We start from the raw sequence: 20,664 nt of genomic DNA, 5'->3' as shown, positions 1-20,664 counted from the left end.
ATGATGATGACATTTTTGGAAAGAGGGGATCAAATGTGACTTGTAGGAAAAAACCCCACCCAAATTGGCCAAATGGTTTGAGAGATATGGCCTTTTGAAGTTCAAGAATTTTTGAAAATGAATTGATCATATCTTGCCAACCATACATGGGAATTGAGAGTTCTTGGACTTTTTGGAAATGGGAGAACAAGATCTTAAACTTTCATGTTGGGAAAAAATTCATTTGAAGCTTGTATCATGATGTAAGTTTAGGCTCAAGAAGTTTCCATTTTTGGCAGTTAAAATTACAGGTCCAGTTTCTATTTTTGGAAATTTCTGATTTGGCTTCAAATTCTTCAATGATGGTCTTTGACATGATACATGAGGCCTATTTGGACATGAATGAGCTCTCTCAAACCAAATCCAACCATCAAAACCATAAAATCAGACACAGTTGACCAAGTTTGACTTTTTAGGGTTTCTGGCAAACTGTGCATTGACTGATGACTTCTGAACATCCAATCCCTGACTAAAACACTTCCAAAGGACCCCTAGGTCATGTGAACATGTTGGACCAACCCTATGGCCTTGGCTCAATGGAGATTGTACTTGCTTGATTGACTGACTGATCTTCTGACTGGCTTGCACTTGAGGCAAAGGGACAATACAATGTTATGCAGTGGACCATGTTATGTTATGACCTAATATGAGAATGTATGTACAAGAAGTAGGTGCAAATTTGAGGTGCTACACCTGCACCAACAATGAAGCCGAATACGAAGCTTGTATCCTAAGACTTGAGGAAGCCGTCAATATACAGATTAAAACCCTGGATGTATACGGGGATTCAGCTTTGGTCATCAATCAAACCAATGGGAAATGGTGCTATGCTGGAACTACGTACCCAGAATTGACGTATCTCGGTCAGAGACGAATGAAGAAAGCATTTGGTCAGAAAGTGCGCCCTCGGGGGTATCAAGTCGGTGAATTGGTACTCAAAATATTTCTTCCTCCCAACACAGATCACAGGGGCAAATGGACACCGAACTATGAGGGTCCGTACGTGGTTAAAAGGATTTTCTATGGCGGAGCTTTGATGCTAACAACCATGGATGGCGAAGGATTCCCGTCCCCTGTCAACTCAGACGCAGTTAAAAAATACTTCGCATAAAATAGACCCGCTGGACGATAAAATGAATAGTCCAGGCAAAAAAAGGGCATCCCGACGAACCAAAAAAAAAAGAGAATAAAGAGGTTCGGGCAAAAATTAGGGATATGAAAAAGAGTACACCCGGTGAGTCGAAAACCCAAAAGGGCGGCTCAGGAAAAAATGGGTATCCCGGTGGATTGAAAACCCGAAAAGGGGGCGATCCAGGCAAAAGTTAGGGAATAAGCGAATGACTGTGATTTGAGTTCATTAGTGTTATATCACCGTTTCATTCAATCCGGCAATCTTCGAAGGTTAAAGATCGACTAATCATCCACTTCAGAAAGCAAGATGAGTAGAGCGTCTTGAGGACATACGAGTCATAGCAGAGTCGAAACTCGGTGGGACCCCGTATCCCCATTGTCATTAGGATAGTTCTCTTTTTATAGCGATCACCTCTTTTCAGGGATCAACTTCCTGATACCCTCGCCTATTCCTGGCACAAATTTTCTCCCCATTAAGAGTCGAATAATTCAGTTAAAGAGCCTCTTTATTTTTCATTTATCAGTTTGTTTGCAAAAATGTCCGAATTTTTGATAAAACATATTGCATATGAACATAATGGTGGCTTTTGCAGATGATTTGCACAGGAAAACATTTAAAATTGCTTTGAATGTGCTTAATCCCGAACGGTGAATTCAAACCGAGTAATTCCCCCGAGGCATACGTGTATTTTTGGTTGCAGGTCACAGGAACCGGATGCCAAGTCATGAATCCTCATCCCCAAGCGGTTGACAAAGTCTCTCCTCAGCAGAGCATGTTCCCCAGCAGAGTTGACAGTATCCAGACTATATATCCCCAGCGGAGTTGACAGTGTCAGACTGTATCTTCCTAGCAACAGCGGAGTGGTTGCATAACCAACAGACAAGAGGGTGGTGTTCCCAGTGTTCATCTCATCCCCAGCAGATTATTCCCAGCAGATTTGTTCTAATCCCCAGCTTGAGGGCGATTAGCAAGTTCATATCCCCAGCAAAGGCCGTTTCCTACGACATTTCCCCAAGAAGTGTTTTCCCCACATAATCTCCTCACAGAGCCTCGTCGAACAAAGTTTCCATAGTTGATACTCCCCCCGCAAGGTCAACTTTTCAAGCAGCCAATTTATTTTTGGTGGCTCATTGGTCCCGGCAGACGGATCATTCCCCACAGAGCATTCAAGGATTGATACAGTGATCTGTTCCCTACCGGAGTTTGCTTCCCCAAGCAGATTTCTTTTTACACCATGCATAACATTTGCATTTGCATGCATATCATATCAAGCATACACATAAGCTGATAAACAGGTTCTTCCAAGCAGACTGAAGAATTACTTTACAACCAAGGTCATGAGATCCAGCCAGAGGATCAAGCGTGAGTGATCCAGCCTGAGGGTCATTTTGAAGATTCAGTCTGAGAATCGTTTTCCAATGATCCAGCCTGAGGGTAATTTTGAAGATTCAGCCTGAGAATCGTGTTCCAGTGATCCAGCCTGAGGGTCATTTCAAAGATTCAGCCTGAGAATCGTGTTCCAGTGATCCAGCCTGAGGATCATTTCGAAGATTCAGCCTGAGAATCGTGTTCCATTGATCCAGCCTGAGGGTCATTTCGAAGATTCCCCAGTGAAGTCGCCTACAAGCTTTATTTCCCCAGCAAGCCCAAGTCTAATTGAGGAGTCGTTACAACATGTTCTAGCCCGTAGAATATGTACGAAGCCCAAAAGTGGAATATTCTCGAAGCTGCATATCTAATATGAAGGTTGGGTGTAGATTTCAAAAGAGGGTCAACCAGCGCATGCCTCAGATGCGGGATCCTAATGACGGGAATTTATCATCAAAACAATCCAGATCTAGCCAGAAGATCGAAGTAGATTCAGCCAGAGAATCGAAACAAAGAAGATCTAGCCAGAAGATCGAAAATCGCAATAATTCAGATCTAGCCAGAAGATCGAAGTAGATTCAGCCAGAGAATCAAAGGAAATAGATTCAGCCATAGAATCGAAACGGAGGAGATCTAGCCAGAAGATCGAAGAAGATCTAGCCAGAAGATCAAAATCGTATCCAGCCCGAGGATCAAAATTAATATCCAGCCAGAGGATCGAAACTCCAAATTAAGCCAGAGGATCGGAAGAAAAATAAACAACACGGTGTATTTCCGCGTTTTTGTGGTGTTCTCGGAGCGCAAATTTTCGGTCTATCTTTGGTATTCAATCACAACTCACCCCGTTTGTCTGATAAGCTGTTCGCTTTCATCCTACTCGGTTTAGCTGATGATTGAATAGGGGCAGCTGTAACACCCCAAAATTTGCCCTCCTCATTCATGCATTCATTTAGCATTTCATATTGCATTTCATCATGTCAATCAGAATTAGATCCGAAAAAAAATAATAATAAAATAAATAAATAAATAAATAAATAAATAAAAATAAAATAAAATAATAAAAAACGAAAAAAAAAACGAAAAAAAATAAATAAATAAAAATAATAATAAAAAAATAAATAAAATATAATAAAAAAATTTGAACTTGGGTCTCTCTCATTTGAGCCCACAAAACCATGAAATTCAGTCTATAAATACCAAGGCTTCACTTGAGAAAAAGGGAGAGAAGCAAAATACTCTGAGGTTTCCTTGGAAAAAAACCCTGGACAAAACCTGAAGAGAAACCTGACAGAGAACTCAGAGCAGCCTCCAAACCCTGAAGGGCCTCACGGGTGCAACTCAATTTCAATCAAGCTCTCCAATCAGGTTTGCCCTATTCCCATTATTTTACGCCTTCAATTTGAATGTTCTAAATGTGTGATATATTATGAATGGGTGAAACCTATGCCTTGAATGTTTAATCACATGATTTCTGAAGTGTATGCCACAGGGTTTGAGGTTTCTGAAACCATACTGTTATCCATGAAAAAAATGCTTATGGTGTTTCACTAACCCTTTTGTTGAGTTTTTGTGAGGGCTCACATGACTTTTGCAGGGATAACTTGCGTGGTTTCCCACTTTATTTGTGGGATAACCCTGGAGGTTCATTCCGATTACCTGTACTGACCCACTTTCTTTGATGATGTTAGCTCGGAAGGATCTCAGGGTTTCCCATTCCTCTAATTGCTGTTACTTCGGATCTTTATCCGCGTGGTACTTTTACATTTTTCCCGCATTTTACTGCTTTCCTAGCTGGAAGACCTCGATAGGAGGCAATGTTTTTGTGTTTACTTTATGCAGGTTCCTTTGTCCAGGGTTAAGAGCTATGAGGTCTTATCCTCATTACCCTTTTGCAAGTGCGTTCCTACAATGCAAACAAACCCTTTATTGATTTTTCTTTTCCATAACACACGTTTACTCCTTCTACTACAGGCGAGTAAGTCTCCAAAGGTCGAGCATCCGGTAGATTGCGTAGTAATGTTGTTCGTCCAAAATCCAATCCACAACCCCGTAGTTAGCCGAACTACGGCTTGCTCTGATTCTCATTCCAAATGAGATACGTAGGCATAAGACGCGATGTCTTAGAGAGCACACATCCCCCAACCCATAGGTCAGCCGAGCTACGAAGACTCCGATTCTCATATTCAGATGAGATACGTATGCAGTGGATGCGACATCCGCGCGAGTCATTTTCATTTAACCCTTTTATTTTGTAAACAACACATTAGGTAAATTCACACCCTTTAGACAAGAACTACACAAGTGGATCCCGTAGAGTACTATGGATGCGTAGGGGTGCTTGTAAGACCCCAATTTTGGCCCTAAGATCCCTCATGGCCCATATCATATCATATCATGGCCTCAAGGATCATTACATGCCCTAGCTTCCCTCCTAGTGGGTGGGTTGCCTTGTGAGTGTGGTTCTTGATCACCAAGCATGTTTTGCCTTTGTATATCTTTGCTTTTCATATGTTTACTAACCAAAAAGTACAAAAATATTGTCATCTAACCTTGTTGCTTGCAGCTGAAGCAATCATCAGCAATTAGGTCAAAATCAGTTAAAATCAGGCATTGCAGTGGATGGTGGCCATTCTTGCAGAATTTGGGCACCATGATCAATAATCAAGAGTTCATATGACTTGGGACATCATCTGGAATCAGGATATCAAGGAATTAGGGTTTGGAATCCATCAGAAGTGGTTCAGTCATGCAAAACCCTAGAAAGTCAAACTTGGTCAACTGTCCATTTAATCAGTGATTTGGTGATGAGATTTGGTCTGAGAGATCTCATTCATGCCTATATAAGCTTCATATATCATGTCAAGCATCCACAGTGAAGAAAATAAAGTCAGACAAGAAATTTCCAGAAATAGAAAGTTGACCTGTAATTTTAACTGCCAAAAATGGAAACATTTTCACAAATTCTTGAACTTCAAAAGGCCATATCTCTCAAACCATTTGGCCAAAATTGGTGAGGTTTTTTCCAACAAACCACATTTTATCTCCTCTTTCCAAAAATATAAATTTCATTCATCAAAACCTCACCATGCAAAATGCCATTTTTGGACTTGCCTTCATTAAATTTCAAGTGGTGCAAAAAGTTGACTTTTTGAATTAGGGATTTTTAAATAATTTGGCCATTTGGGACTTGTTTAGAATGTTATTTGAGACATGTTTGAGGCCCAAACTCGGGCAGACCACACCTCCTTGTTGCAATTGGCTCAAAAGTTAGCAAAATGCAAATTGGCTTCATTTAAGTTAACTTTGATTAGTACCTTCATTAACAATGTTAAACAGCAAATATAAGGGACATTTTCTGTCATTCTAAACCTAGCTGCAGCCTCCCAAAGATCAGAAAAACTCATTCTCTCAAAATCACTATTTTCTTATCTTTGCAATTTTTGCTCAAACTTCCAAAAAGAACTCGAGTTGTCTTGATAGTTTCCTCATGTGCTCACCATTTTGAGTTGATTGCAAGCTTCATTTTCCTACTGGAATAGCATTTCGAGCACTGTTTCATCCAAAGCTCCAACAATGGCAGGTTCTGGTTCGAGCTATCTCATGCATTCTTGAGTTGAAATAACTTCATCATCCATCATTTCAAAGCATAAAGAACATCTGTTTCGAGCCAAAGCAGTCAAATAGCAACTGCATCATCACTGAGCTTCACTTTTGGTTAGTTTTCGATTCACCTATTTTCCAAAATCGTGCCATGCTTTAGATAGTTTATGCCTTGCTGATTTTAATGAGTTATGGATTGCATGAAATGGTTGGATATTCACTGACTTACATGGATTTAAAGTTTCACTCATGAACTTGTTCTTGCTTCTTTCTCTATTGTGAGCTCGAATTAATGATAATGGATGCTATATTATGAATGTACTTGGTTTGCTGTTTCGATTGCCATGCTTGTTGTTAATTTCTGGGAACAAATTTCTGCTGCGATTTTTGGATATGAAGACGAATACTGTTACTGTTCAAACCCTAAGCACTGTTCCTTAAACCCTAATTTGAAATTCCCAGATTTTGTCTGTACGTGGGTAGCATGGGATTTGTCCTGTTTGTTTGGCATGCACCTATCATCATCTGCCACGCCTTAAACCAATACTCACCGTTTCATTAAACTGTCCCAAGTATTACCATACTGCCACCGGCCACAATTATTTTGTTTAAATCATTTATTTGTTTCGATAATTATTTCATTTTGTTACACAATTTTACAAAAATCACATCTCATTCATTGTTAATCCAAAATTCATGAAAATTTCAGCATTGTGTTCATCTTGATGTCTAGTATTTTATCATGATTTTTGCTGAATTTTTGGTTGGTCGAATTTTTAATGGTATTAGGGTTTTGTTCATATGTCATTATTTTGTATCCTTTGCCAAATCCTTTGTGAAATAGTCATGCATTATCCATTTGATCTGAATTTTTTTGTGCTTAATCTACACTCATCCATGGTGATTTTGATGTAGAGTTATTGAATTTATCTTATTTGGTTGCTGAGTTATGAATTTTTGAACTAGGGTGTGACAATGTGTGTCACACCAATGATATGCAATTTCATGATTTTTGTTGACATGCTTCCTTACCTCCAATTAATGTGAAATTTTGCATGAGCCTTCTCTTATATGTCTAGTTGACTTGTGATTTTTCTTGGAATTAATTGTGCCATTTCCAAATTGTTTGAGATTTTATCCCCTGTTTGACCAAAATGTTGACTTTGTGTGACACATCTTGCCATTTCCTTTGTGAAATTCTCATACTTTATTGGATGATCATGAAATTTTACATGTGCATACTAGACATCTTAAGCTTTGCATTGGTGTTGATCCCATTCATTTCTCATCTGTTGTCATTGAGTTATGATTTTTTGAAGTTGATACATGTTTGTTTGACTTCTTTGTGCATGCTTGAAATTGTTTTGACTTTCTGATTTTCATTGACCATCTTCCCATGATCCAATTGATCTGAAATTTTATATGCATGTCATGTTATGGATTGTGATTGACCATGAATTATTTGATGATTTTTGGAATTGATTATGATTGGTTTTGAGCTAAGTCTTGCTGTTGACTTCTATGTGCTCTCATTTGCCATGCTTTGACTTCCTTTGCTTATGAAATCATGATGATGAATGATATGCATGTGGGACCAATTGAGTTTGCTTCTTGATTGTTTAAACTTGATTTTGGTTGACTATCCCTTGCTGTTTTGACTTTCTCATCTCATTTTGACCCTAGGCTTGTCCTAGTGGTCCTGTGGCTTATGTTTGAGTTCCTGTTTTCAGGTTAAGCACAAATGCTCCAAAAAGAACAATCCAATTTGATTGAGCTTGATTGTTTATCATGAGCTAACCTCTTTGTTTTGTAGGTGGCTTGACTCATATGATTTGAGTCTTGTGCTTTTCACATTCATCTGATTATGTTGACTGTTAATTCTATTCTCACTTTGCTTTGACTTTTGAATGGTGTACTGATTTGTTTGACTATTTCAGGTACCATTAGTTGCTTAAGTTCTTTGAACTTGCTTTGCTTTGCTATTTAGCAATTTGCTTTGAGGTATAATCCTTTTTCTTCATGTAGTCTGGAAGACCTGGCCTGTTACTTGGCCAGGCAACTGTCTGAAGTCCTCCTTAAGAGGCAATGCTTGTGTGTGTTTATATTTGTCCCAAGCAGGAAAAGTCCTTCAAATAAGGCAATTGGTAGATCAAAGGGATAAGCAACCTATCCCCTACTATTCAGTGAGTCTTCTCCTTGCTCCCATTACATGGTTGTAGCATTGAGATCCAAACCCAAGATCAATCGAGTCAATAATATGTGGAGAGAGTTCCTACTTTCTGAACTCCCACACTTTCTGATATTCAGATGCTCTCCCTGACCAGGGATAAGAGCAATGAGGCACACCCCTCATATCCTTTCATCTGCTTCACCTTAGCCTCTCAATGGCAAGGTTAAGAGCAACTTTTGACCCTATTCCAGTTGGCCTCAGTGCCTAACCCTCTTGTATGAGCCTCCTTGTTTGGTTATAGAGTGTGCTGTTTGATTCTCATTGATTGATTGTTTATCTCACATACACATGTTTGCTTGTTTGCTGTATGCATTTATCATCATTAATTGCCCATTAGTGCATGATCATCTCATTTGTCTTTATGACTTGTCATTGTTGTTTGCCCATTGAGGATAATTGTAAGACCATTCATTGGCTATTGTTCCTATGATATGGAAGTGAGTATAAGACCATCACCTTGGCCACTCATCTTATCTTTGCTTGATGCATTTGATTGTATGTGAGGATGCAATTGTAAGTCCCTGTAAGTTGGCATTTGCTTTCCTGTGATCATAAGTTGGTTTGTTTGTTTATATGTGAGGTTGCAATTGTAAGTCCCTGTAAGTTGGCATTTGCTTTCCTGTGATCACATGTTGCTTTGTTTGTTTGTATGTGAGGATACAAATTGTAAGTCCCTGTAAGTTGGCATTTGTATTCCTAGGATCATATGTTGGATATTGGTATAAGTCCAGACAGATTGGCATCCGGTATCCAAGTTTCTTTGTTTTAGGAGATTAGTGTAAGACCATTGAGTGGCATCTGATATCCAGTTTTATTTTAGGAGATTGGTATAAGCCCAGTGATTGGCATCCGGTATCCGCTTTTGTTGACTTTCTTTCTTGTTTGTTTATTATTACTCATTTCCATTCCAAAGGACACACTTGAATCATCTTCTATATGATTTCAAGAAGTGAACCTTCTAAGAAGTTTTACAATCCATACCCATCCATTCATCCTCATTATGTCCTAAACCTTTTCACACTTTACTTTCAAACTTGACATAGATATTGTGCAAACATCTTCATGTTTTCAAACTAAAAACCTGGACTCAAGTCCTTGACTTTTTTCAAACTCATTTTCATAACACTTCTTTTGAATCAATCTTAATCATACTTTGACTCCACTTTCATAATCACAATCAATTAACTTCACCCATTCACTTGTTTTGGCTTTGTCCATTGTTAATCTTTTCATGCATTAGCCATAGGTTTCAATTATCATTGTGGTTGATGTAAACCTCACCTTATCTTTAGTGAGTCGACAGTAAGACTTCCGTACTGAAAACAGGGCTAATCCCTCTAGTACGTCGAAGCTATCCTCGCATGGTGGATGTTGGTTTTGGTCGAGTGTTCTCCCATTGATAATGAAAAGCCTCAGTGCTATTGTTTAAAATTGAATCCACCAACTTTTGGAAATCTTTTAGCCGAACTACGGCGTTTTGATCCTTACCTTTGATGGAAGGTACGTAGGCAGCGGGTTCATCCGTTCAAACCCAATAAAAATTGTATATTCTTTTCTCATCATCCCAATCATGTTTGCACAATACTTATGTCATAACAAATAACAATTTAATACAACAAGTGTGAAAAGGGCTCCCTAGGAGTACCTAGGACGTAGTGGGTGCCTAACACCTTCCCATTGCGTAATTTACCCCTTACCCAGACTCTCTGATCTTTTTATTAGTTTTCTACGTGTAAAACTTCTTAGGCTTTTGTTCGCTTTTTAGCCAGTCCTTTGGATAAATAAAAGTGCGGTGGCGACTCGAAAATCATTGTATACCTTGCTTATGATTTAATTGATAGATCATATAGCGACGAATACACCGCTACAGAAAAGTGGCGACTCTGCTGGGGAAATCGATTCGAATCTATTTTGATTCGAATCTCTTTGGATATTGAGCACTTATTGTATTGGTTGGTACCTCTGAAGTCTTCATGTGAGAGGAAATCGATTTGTGCTTTTAATTTTGTGAATTGAGCAGACTCAGATTGAACACCTCATTTTTCTATCTCAGATTTCTCCTTCTATGAGAGTCTTGAGTAGAAACTAAGGGTACAGGGGTGATGTACATCACCCCAGCTTTCGAATGATGTATGGATCGTGTATTATGGTGAAGGTTTAAAAACCTGTAATTCTGGCCGGAACAGTGAGGTTCACCGGAGAAGACTGTGGTTTTCACCACCGTCACCACGTGATTGAGTTCCTGGCCCTTGGATCCATTGCTTTAGATCTAATCTTAGCCATGCATTGTGATGACATTCTTTTAATCCATGTGCTCCGCTTTTGACTCAAGTGTTTCATGCGTGCGCGTTTCCCAGCATTTAGATGCGCCACGTCAATTAATGAACCAAGATCCAAGCACTGTGGCAATTTCTGAATTTTCATTTTATTTTCTTTTATTCCAATTATTTTTAAAAATTCATAACTTCTTTATTTGGAATCACAAAAATATGGGACCGATTGCAAAAAATTTCTTTGAATTCTAGTTTCTAAAAATGATTTTTAATTATTTTTGTGATTCCATTTAATATTTTTTGAGAATTATTTCATTTCTGTTTGTTTTTAATTCATTTAAAATACTTTTCAATATTCAAAAATGCCAAAAATATTTTCTTAACATCTTTGGATGATGATGAATCTATGAAAAATGTTCTCATCAATTTCTTAATTGATTTGAGATTTATTTGAGATTTTAGTTCAATTATGTTATTTTTCTTCATTTTTAATTGTTTAAAATTAGTTTCTGTTTTCAAAAAATGATGAAATTTTTTGTCAAACCTTGTTTGACCATGTGAGACTTATGATGATCCAATTGGACTTTTCTAAGTTGATTTGAATTGGATTTGAAGTTTGACCTTTATTTGTTCATTTTAATTCAAGTATTATTTTAATTCCAAAAATACCAAAAATATTTTTATTGTTTCTTGACTTCTAAGCTTCAACTCACTTCTGTTTACCATTGATTGATGTTGATCCTATTCATATTTGGTCAATGTGTTTTACTTATGTTGTTTGACTTTTAATTTTGTACATTCCATTTCCATTTCCATCTTCTTCTTCTTCTTTTTCTTTTTGACTAATGAGTTGATGATTGGTGGTTAGCCTTGACATATGAGGGGCTTAACCTTCTTTGATCCAAATCAAATTCATCTTGATCAAAGATCAAGTGAATTGCTTTGCATTGAAGATAGGTTGCTTCTTGGTCAAGCAAAAAACCTAAATCCATACAAGGTCATTCTTCTTTTCTTTTGGCATGGCAAGTTGTAGGAGCTTGGCTTACTAGTCATTGTCTCTAACTTGTGTTTATTTGCCTATAGTTTTATTGACCGGCCTCAGATAGGTGTGACTACTACATTAGTCCACTTACGATTGCTTAACATAGCGCTAAATTGCCTTATGGCACACTAACACTAACTACTAATTACTAACTTTTAATTCAAGCATTTAATTCTTGCAATTTACTTTAATGCAATTTAATTTCTTGCTCATTAATTCATTTGCCTTTGCCCTTTGCTCACTTGAGCTCATGTTTATGTTAATGCAATTTGCCTTTTGCTCACTTGAGCATATTATTGTGTATTTACTATTGCCTTGTGCTTGTTTTGTTTGTGTGAACCCAATGCAAATGGAGAAAGGACTTAGATTTAGGACCTTACCTATGCTAAATGGAGTTTCAAGAGCAACTAGGCCTCATGCTTTTAGAATGCCAAATATGTTGAAGAGCAACTAGGCCTCATGCCTTTAGAATGCTTAATCTTGAAGATGAATTGAAAGGATCCTATTTCTAAACTCACTCTTGTCCATTCTTTCTATTGCATTGTGGAACTTTTTGATTTGTGTGTTCTTGTGATAGGGATCCTAAAATTGAGCCAATTAGAAGAACCATTGTCGTGGACATCCAAGATAAGAGAGACAAAAGCCAATTGGAAGATTCCTAGGAGCTTGATTGATATTTTCTTGATTGCTTGAGTTATTTGCTTATTGCTTGCTAAGTCCAAAGGAATGGAGCAACTTGGATCATCTTTATGATCTCAAGAAGGGAACTCCAAGTGGTTTTATTTCTCTTTCCTCATCTTTTCATGTTTAGGACCTAGCCCTTCTCTTCTTCTCTCCACTCTAACCCAAGCCAAACATTTTGTGCAAACATTAACATTGTTTTCAAAAATTAGAAACCTAGGCACCATGCCTTTGATTTTTTCAAACTCTTTTCATAATACTTATTTTTGAATTGAATCTTAAGTCAACTTGGACTTTATTTTGTGAATACTTTTCATTTATAAATATAACTCACTCAATTGTTTTTATGGTTCCAATGAACATTTATGTTAAAGCTTTTCATTAATATTAGCTATTAGGTTTGAGTTATCATAGAGGTTGATATAATACTCACCTGTATCCTTAGTGATGGACTATAAGTCTTCCATGCTTATTATAGGGTTGACCCCTCACTAGCATGTTGAAGCTCTCCTCACATGGTGGATTTGTGGTTCTAGGTTGAGTTTTCTCCCTTTGATAACAAAAGACCTTAAGGCTTTTGACCAATCAATTCACCAACTTCTTTTGAGATTTTTACCCTGAACTACGAGGTTTTGGTCCTACCTTTTTAAGATGGTACATAGGCAATGGGTTGATCCATTCAAAAATAAAATTGTAAATAACTTGTATATTCTTTTCTCATCTCCCCAATCATGTTTGCACAAATATTTTCACAAATACCAACCTACCTTACAACATTTGCAAAAAGGGCTCCCTTAGAGTATTAAGGATGTTTTGGGTGCTTAAAACCTTCCCATTTCATAACCAACCCCCTTACCCAGATCTCTGACATTTTTATTAGTTTTTGATTTGATAAAACTTCTCGGTTTTTGTTCGCTTTCTAACCTTTCCTTTGGATAAATAGAAGTGTGGTGGCGACTCGAATTGTATGATTTAATTTTGATTTAGTCAATAAATCTAAAGGTAACGAATACCCCGCTACAGAAAAGTGGCGACTCTGTTGGGGATGAAACTGCTACTTTCCTAGTGAGTTTTAACCTACTTTTTGCTTGTTGTATTGTATGTTTATATTTATTTGTGACATATTTTTGTGCAAATTTGGGATGACTGTATTGTTTGTAATGTATGAATTGCTTGATATATCAATTGCTTGTGTGCTTGGTGGTCTTTTGTGAAATGAGTTCTATACCCGAACTCGAGTGCACTTATGATAGGAGAATGGCATAGTCTTGTTGACTTGTTGGAGTTATTCCTTAGCAAGTTGATTTGAAAGCCCATTCACTTGGTGGACGTTATGTTGGGATCAATAATGTCACACGAGTAGTCGTGGTTAGACATTACTCTTTCCAATATATGCCTTAGAAGCCAAGGACCTTAGATTACCTAACCCATCTTGGCCTATTTTTTAGGACGTAGTGTGAAGGTCGTTCAAGTGTAAGATTTGATACGATTGTTACGTGATACTACACTCATAAGAGTCTCTCTTGAGAATATTTTTGGAATACGAGTAGTCGTTTATCCGATAATATCCGAAAGATGGGATGATGACTATGGGAACCTCTTGTAGAACATGATTGTCAGGTTTAACCATAGTACACTCCCTTTGGGTGGTTCTTAACCGAGACCCCATGCTCGTGACTCACAATAAACCCTTGATTCGCGGTCGATCCGTTCTTGTATATCCTTAATATCAATAGAACTTGGGTGTTGATAAGATGTAAACCATAATCCACCAAAATGGATGATTGATATTAAGGATGACTTGATCCATCCCGTGACCTTTGTATGGTGTGTTTTGCTTGATCCTTGAGTTTGATTGTTGCGTACATGCATTCATGCATTCATACACATCCATATCATCAACAATGAGAAACTTTTCAAGGAACTTAAGAGGTCTATTTGCAAATTTTCAGACATGGATAAGCAAAGAAGGAATACGAAGAAGTACAGTTTTAGACAACCCGCCTTGAAAGAGTTAAGGAGTTTGACATCCTGTGTATTAGATCCCTTGGAGTTCAAGGCTCGTCATGGGAAGCTTCTGTCTATTCTTGCTACTCAGGTGGATGAAGTTCTGATGAGTGTGTTGGTACCGTTGCTTCACTTTTCCGGATTTCCAGCTTTTGCCTACGCTCGAGGAGTATGCCTATCTTGTGGGTATACCTATCCTAGATCAGTTGTCGTTCAGTGGCTTGGAGAGAGTTCCTTCTTCCCAAGAAATTGCTGATCTGTTGCATATAGATGAATCTATTATTGGTGCTCATATGATTACCAAAGGTGGAATTCAAGGTCTCCCATTTGATTTCCTCATTTCTCAAGCTACTATGTTTGGGAAGGCCATGAGTGAGGACGCCTTTGAAGCCATATTTGTACTTCTCATCTATGGGCTAGTGTTATTCCCCAACATCGACAATTTTGTGGATGTGAACGCGATTAGGATTTTTCTACTCTTAATCCCGTTCTTACTCTGTTGGGTGACACTTATTTCTCTTTGTATATGAGGAATGCAAAGGGTGGTGGTACCATTGTGTGCTGTTTGCCTCTATTGTGCAAGTGGTTTATTTCGCACTTGCCACAGATGCTCACCTTCAAGGAGAACAAAGGATGTATACAGTGGTCTACGAGACTTATGTCTCTCACTAATGATGATATCTTTTGGTACAAACGTGTATATGAAGGGGTGAAGATTATTGACTCTTGTGGTGAATTATCCGATGTGCCTCTTCTTGGTACATGTGGTGGAATTAACTACAACCCTATTTTGGCACGTCGTCAGCTTGGGTTCCCCTTAAAGGATAAACCTAATAACATTTTGTTAGAAGGTGTGTTCTTTCAAGAGGGTAAAGATCCCCAAAACTTGAAGGGCAGGATGGTTCGCGCTTGGCGCAAGATTCATATGAAGAGAAGGAAAGAGCTTGGTCCGAAGAATTGTATTGCCTTGGAACCCTACACCTCGTGGGTAAGGAGGAGAGCTTCTGAGTACCGCGTACCCTATGACTACCCGAGACCTACACCTATGGTTATGGTTGGGCCTTCAACCCTCCCTAACCAAGGAGTAGATGAGTTGAGAGATGAAGATTGTTCGTGTGCTTGGGTCAGTGAGCGAGAGGAGCTACTTCAGCAGCTTAGAGATAAGGATGCTTTGATAGAGTTTCTGAAGCATCAGGTTATCGACGAGCCTGATGATGTGGTGACTTCTCTTCTTCCTCAGTCTTCCAGGTTTTGGAAGAGGAAGTACGACCGACTCGCCAAGGAGAAGGAAGATATGGAGGCAGCCTATGAGAAAGAGGTGAAGAGGCTTCGTGCAGCTTATCTTCCGGTCTCGAGAGCTTTGGATGATTGTTTCTAGGGTTCCATAGGATGTTCATTTTCCTTCTCTCTTGTATTGTATTTTGGTTACCAAGACTGTACTTCTTTGGTGTAAAACATTTTCCAAATATTATTGATATGATTATTCCATATATGTCTAAAAAGATTAATATTTCCAGATATTTGCAAATAGATCTCTAAAGTTCCTCTGATTAAAAATAAATAAATCATATGCACAAGCATTGCATGCATCATGTGCATAAGCAGGTTTTGTTCCAGGGCTTCTTGTTCAGTGGTCTAACTCTGTGTTCTTCATTTATTTTGAAGACAAGCTGACGCACTGGTACTATACCAGAGCCAACTCATCAAAGCTAATGGATCACCTCGAGCAAGAGAACAGAGAACTCAAGGAGGAAGTGGCAAGATTGACTGCCCTGATGGAGTCATTCTTGGCCGTCCAAAGCAAGTCTTCTCCAACGCCTTCGACTCCTCCCCAGAGGACGGTCATTTCAGAGGTTGCTTCCTCTACCGTGCCTGCTGCCAATCCTCACTTTGCTCCGTCTGCTATGCCAGTCGGGTTTCCCTAGGGGATGCCCGCTAATTTTGTTCCAGAGGGTCCCGCCCCTACATTTTCTTCTTTGCCGGCATCTAGCCCGGTCCTCGCTATGCCACCTCCAGTCGTGCATACTTTGCCGAGAGTTGATGACACCATTTATCACTATGAGCCGTCTGAGGGCCCAGATGTGTACGAGAAAATGGACGCTATGAATGATCAATTCCTTGAGCTGTGCGAGGAACTTAAAACTCTGCTACTGAGCTATGCCTCGTGCCTAATGTCAAGATTCCTATCAAATTCAAAGTGCCTGACTTTGAAAAGTACAAAGGAAACACTTACCTGCTCAGCCATCTTGTGATGTACGCACGCAAGATGTCAACTCAAATCGACAACGATCAACTCCTCATCCACTACTTCCACGACAACCTGTCTGGTGCCGCATTGAGATGGTATATGGGCTTGGATAGTGTGAATATTCGCTCCTTCAAAGACCTTGGCGAAGCCTTCGTCAAGCCGTATAAGTACAACGTTGATATGGCTTCCGATAGGGACCAACTGAGGGCCGTGTCCCAGAAGGAGAAAGAAACATTTAAGGAGTACGCCCAGAGGTGGCGTGAATTAGCTGCACAGATTGTGCCCTCGCTCGAAGAGAAAGAAATGACGAAGATCTTTCTCAAGACTTTAAGCTCTTTCTACTACAAGCGGATGATTGCTAGCGCTACTTCTGATTTCACCGAGATCGTGAACATGGAGATGCGACTAGAAGAAGGAGTCAGGGAAGGGCGCCTGACTAGAGAAGAAGGCTCTTCTGCCAAACGGTTTGGGGCGTTTGCCAAGAAGAAAGATGGAGAGGCACATGTTGTGTCCTCCCATGTCAACCCAAGAAGACCCTCTGTGAAGAGGAAGAATGTGCGTCCGGCCAGTAACCAGCACCAGTTGGCTCATATAGCCCTTGCATTAAGAGAAAATCAACATTATCAGCATCAGAACCAACAACAGCAACATCAACAGTATCAACGGCAACAACATCGTCCACAACAGTAGGCCTACTAGCCTCGAAACAACAACAATACCAGCACCAACTACGATAGGAAGAGGGTCACTTTCGATCCAATTCCAATGACCTATGCTGAACTCTATCCATCTCTGATTGATAGAAAGCTGATTACTCCACGTGACCCACCTACTGTAACGACCAACCCTCAGTGGTGGTATAAGCCCGAGCTTCACTGTGTTTATCATTTCGGTGCTCCCGGACATGATGTGGAGAATTGTTACCCTCTCAAGACCAAGGTTCAAGACCTTGTTAGAAGCGGTATTTTGTTTTTCGAGGACGTAGGTCCTAATGTTAAGAAGAACCTGTTGTAAGAACAAAAATAGTTCTACAACAGACTCCAGGATTTTGATGATAACAAAGGATGAAACCAAAATTGGCACTCTAACGAAAAGTTTCTAAGTGTGCAGGACTCTGAACAAGAACATAGGAATCTGATCGCTTTATCAGATACAGAATAAAATCAGATACAAAGTACCAGAATATCAGAATCATCTGAAGTGGAAACGCTCCCTAGAAGTTCTGACTCCGAGCAAAACAACATATCAGAATATCAGAAGCATTTGAAGAAGAAGCACGCCCCAGAAGTTCTGACTCTGAGCAACAGCATATCAGAACACCAGAAGCACTCAACTTCCTCTGAAGTCAACACTGATAATCTAAAAAGACCAAGACTATCAGAAGCTCTAATGTCATTTCTCAGACCTCAGATTAATAGAGTAATTCAGACTCTGACGAAGAATTTCCTTATCCAGAGTAACAACAACTTCAACTTCAAAGGGAAAGAAACCATATTTGGAAAGAAGTTATTCAGGGAGACTAACTTGTTTTGGCAAGAAACAACAGAAGTTATGGCATTAAACTCTCATCAAGACAAAATATCTGCCATCGCTACAACGGTCCTTTCACCTCTATATAAAGGACGGCAAACCTCATTGAGAGACACACCTGAACGCACAGAAATACTCTACTCTCTCTCTTGAATCTTTCACGAGCTTTTGCTCATAATGTGAAACTTCTTACTTGCTCAAATTCTGTAATATTTGCTTTAGCCTAGAAGCATTCTAGATTACAAATTCTGTTTTTACCTAAATTGATTTTTATTCCTCAAGTGACTCTGCGCAGTCTGTATACTTGAGAGGACTAAGAGATCTTTCTCTTAGACGTTGGTTGTAATAATCTTTCAAGATTAGAGGATTAAGTCCTTGTTGAAGGCGAAATCACCTTGGCCGGGTGGACTGGAGTAGCTTTGTGTTATAAGCGAACCAGTATAAAATCCTGTGTGATTTTATTTTGCAAAAGCGCTTATTTTCCAAGACAATTCAAACCCCCCTTTCTTGTTTTTCTCACCTTCAATTGGTATCAGAGCTTCGGCTCTGTTATTGATTTTCCAATCAAACACTTAACCGTGTAGAGAGATCCAGAACGAGAAAAACTATGGCCTAGACAAATGAAAGAGACAGTTACAATGCTAAGCCTCCTGTCTTTGATGGAGAGAAATTCGATTACTGGAAGGATAGAATTGAAAGTTTCTTTCTAGGCTATGACGCTGATCTCTGGGACATTGTCACAGATGGATACAAACCTCCTGTAACTAATGCTGGAGTTGAAGTACCCAGAAGCAAGATGACAGATGATCAGAAGCGCGAATTCAAGAATCATCACAAAGCCAGAACGATACTTCTCAATGCCATATCCTATAATGAGTATGAAAAAATCACCAACAGGGAAACAGCTAAAGATATACTTGACTCCCTGAAGATGACTCATGAAGGAAACTCTCAGGTCAAAGAAACAAAGGCTCTGGCTCTAATCCAGAAATATGAAGCCTTCAAAATGGAGGATGATGAAGCTGTAGAGGTAATGTTCTCTAGATTCCAAACTCTTATTACAGGTCTCAAAGTACTAGACAAAGGATACACAACTGCAGACCACGTCAAAAAGATAGTCAGAAGCTTGCCAAAGAAGTGGAGACCCATGGTCACTACATTAAAGCTTTCAAAGGATCTGAACAACATCAGCCTTGAAGAGCTTGTCAGTTCACTAAGAAGTCATGAGATAGAACTGGAGGAAGATGAGCCTCAGAAGAAGAAAAAATATGTAGCATTAAAGTCCAGATCTGAAAGACGCAAGCCTGACAGGAACAAAGCCTTCCAGGCTGAAATAGAAGATGCTGATGACTCTGAACAGGAAGATTCTGATGATGAAGAAGAATTGTCCCTCCTAACTAGAAGAGTTAAACAACTCTGGAAAAAGAGGAACAATAACTTCAGGAGACCAAGACCCAGAGGGGATCGATCAGAATCAACTTCAAAAGGTAAAACTAACAAAGATGTTACTTGTTATGAATGTAAAGAATTAGGTCATTATAGGAATGAATGCCCAAAGTTAAAGAAAGACAGCTCCAGAAAAGATAGCTTCAAGAAAAACTCTGTCAGAACCAAGAAGGGATTAATGGCCACCTGGGATGACAGCGAATCTGACTCATCAGAATCTGACTCTGATGAACAGGCAAATGTGGCATTCATGGCTACCACATCCAGGAGCACTTCAGATGAAGAATCTGAATCAGAAGAGGTATTTTCTGAACTCTCTCGATCTGACCTAGAATCATGCTTGTCTGAAACTCTTAGCTCATATCAGAAACTAAAACAAAAATTTAAAGCAATAAAAGGATGTCTTGAAGAAAAATTTGAAGAATGTGGCAAACTTGAGATGACAATTCTAGAACTAAAGGATGAAAACAAAGTTTTGACATCATTAAGAGATGCAGCAAAGAAAAATTGTTTAAAACTAGAAGAAGCATTATCTCAAGCTCTACAAACTTCAAACACGATAATTTATAAGTACGAAAAAGCCTTTCAAAAGTTTCTAAAAAATGGGATAGGAAGGAGTGTAATGGCATCCATGATTTATGGAGTCAGTCATAACAATAGAAGAGGAATTGGGTATGATCCTAAGGAAGATAAAACTTCTACTAGTGACCAACCTAAATCCCCATTTTCATATCACTACACACACACACAAGAACAAAAGTTTGATAATGCTAGAAAACCCAAGGTAATCAGAAACTCTGGGAAAACTAATCATAAAGGACCCAAGAGACTCTGGGTACCAAAAGATAAGATTGTTTATGTTGCAGATATCTTATGCAGCAAAGTTCAAACACCAGTCATGGTACCTGGACTATGGATGCTCGCGACACATGACGGGAAGAAAGTCTATGTTCCAAAGCCTGGAACTTAAAGACGCTCGATTCATAGGTTTCGGAGGAGATCAGAAAGGAAAGATCAGAGGCTCCGGAACTATTGGTAATGGTACTCTTCCCTCTATATCTGATGTTC

The sequence above is a fragment of the Lathyrus oleraceus genome, chromosome 7 (genome assembly GCF_024323335.1).
Source record: "Lathyrus oleraceus cultivar Zhongwan6 chromosome 7, CAAS_Psat_ZW6_1.0, whole genome shotgun sequence".
Taxonomy (NCBI): Eukaryota; Viridiplantae; Streptophyta; class Magnoliopsida; order Fabales; family Fabaceae; genus Lathyrus; species Lathyrus oleraceus.
The sequence above is the reverse complement of the archived record's forward strand: the minus strand, read 5'-3'. Positions refer to the sequence as shown.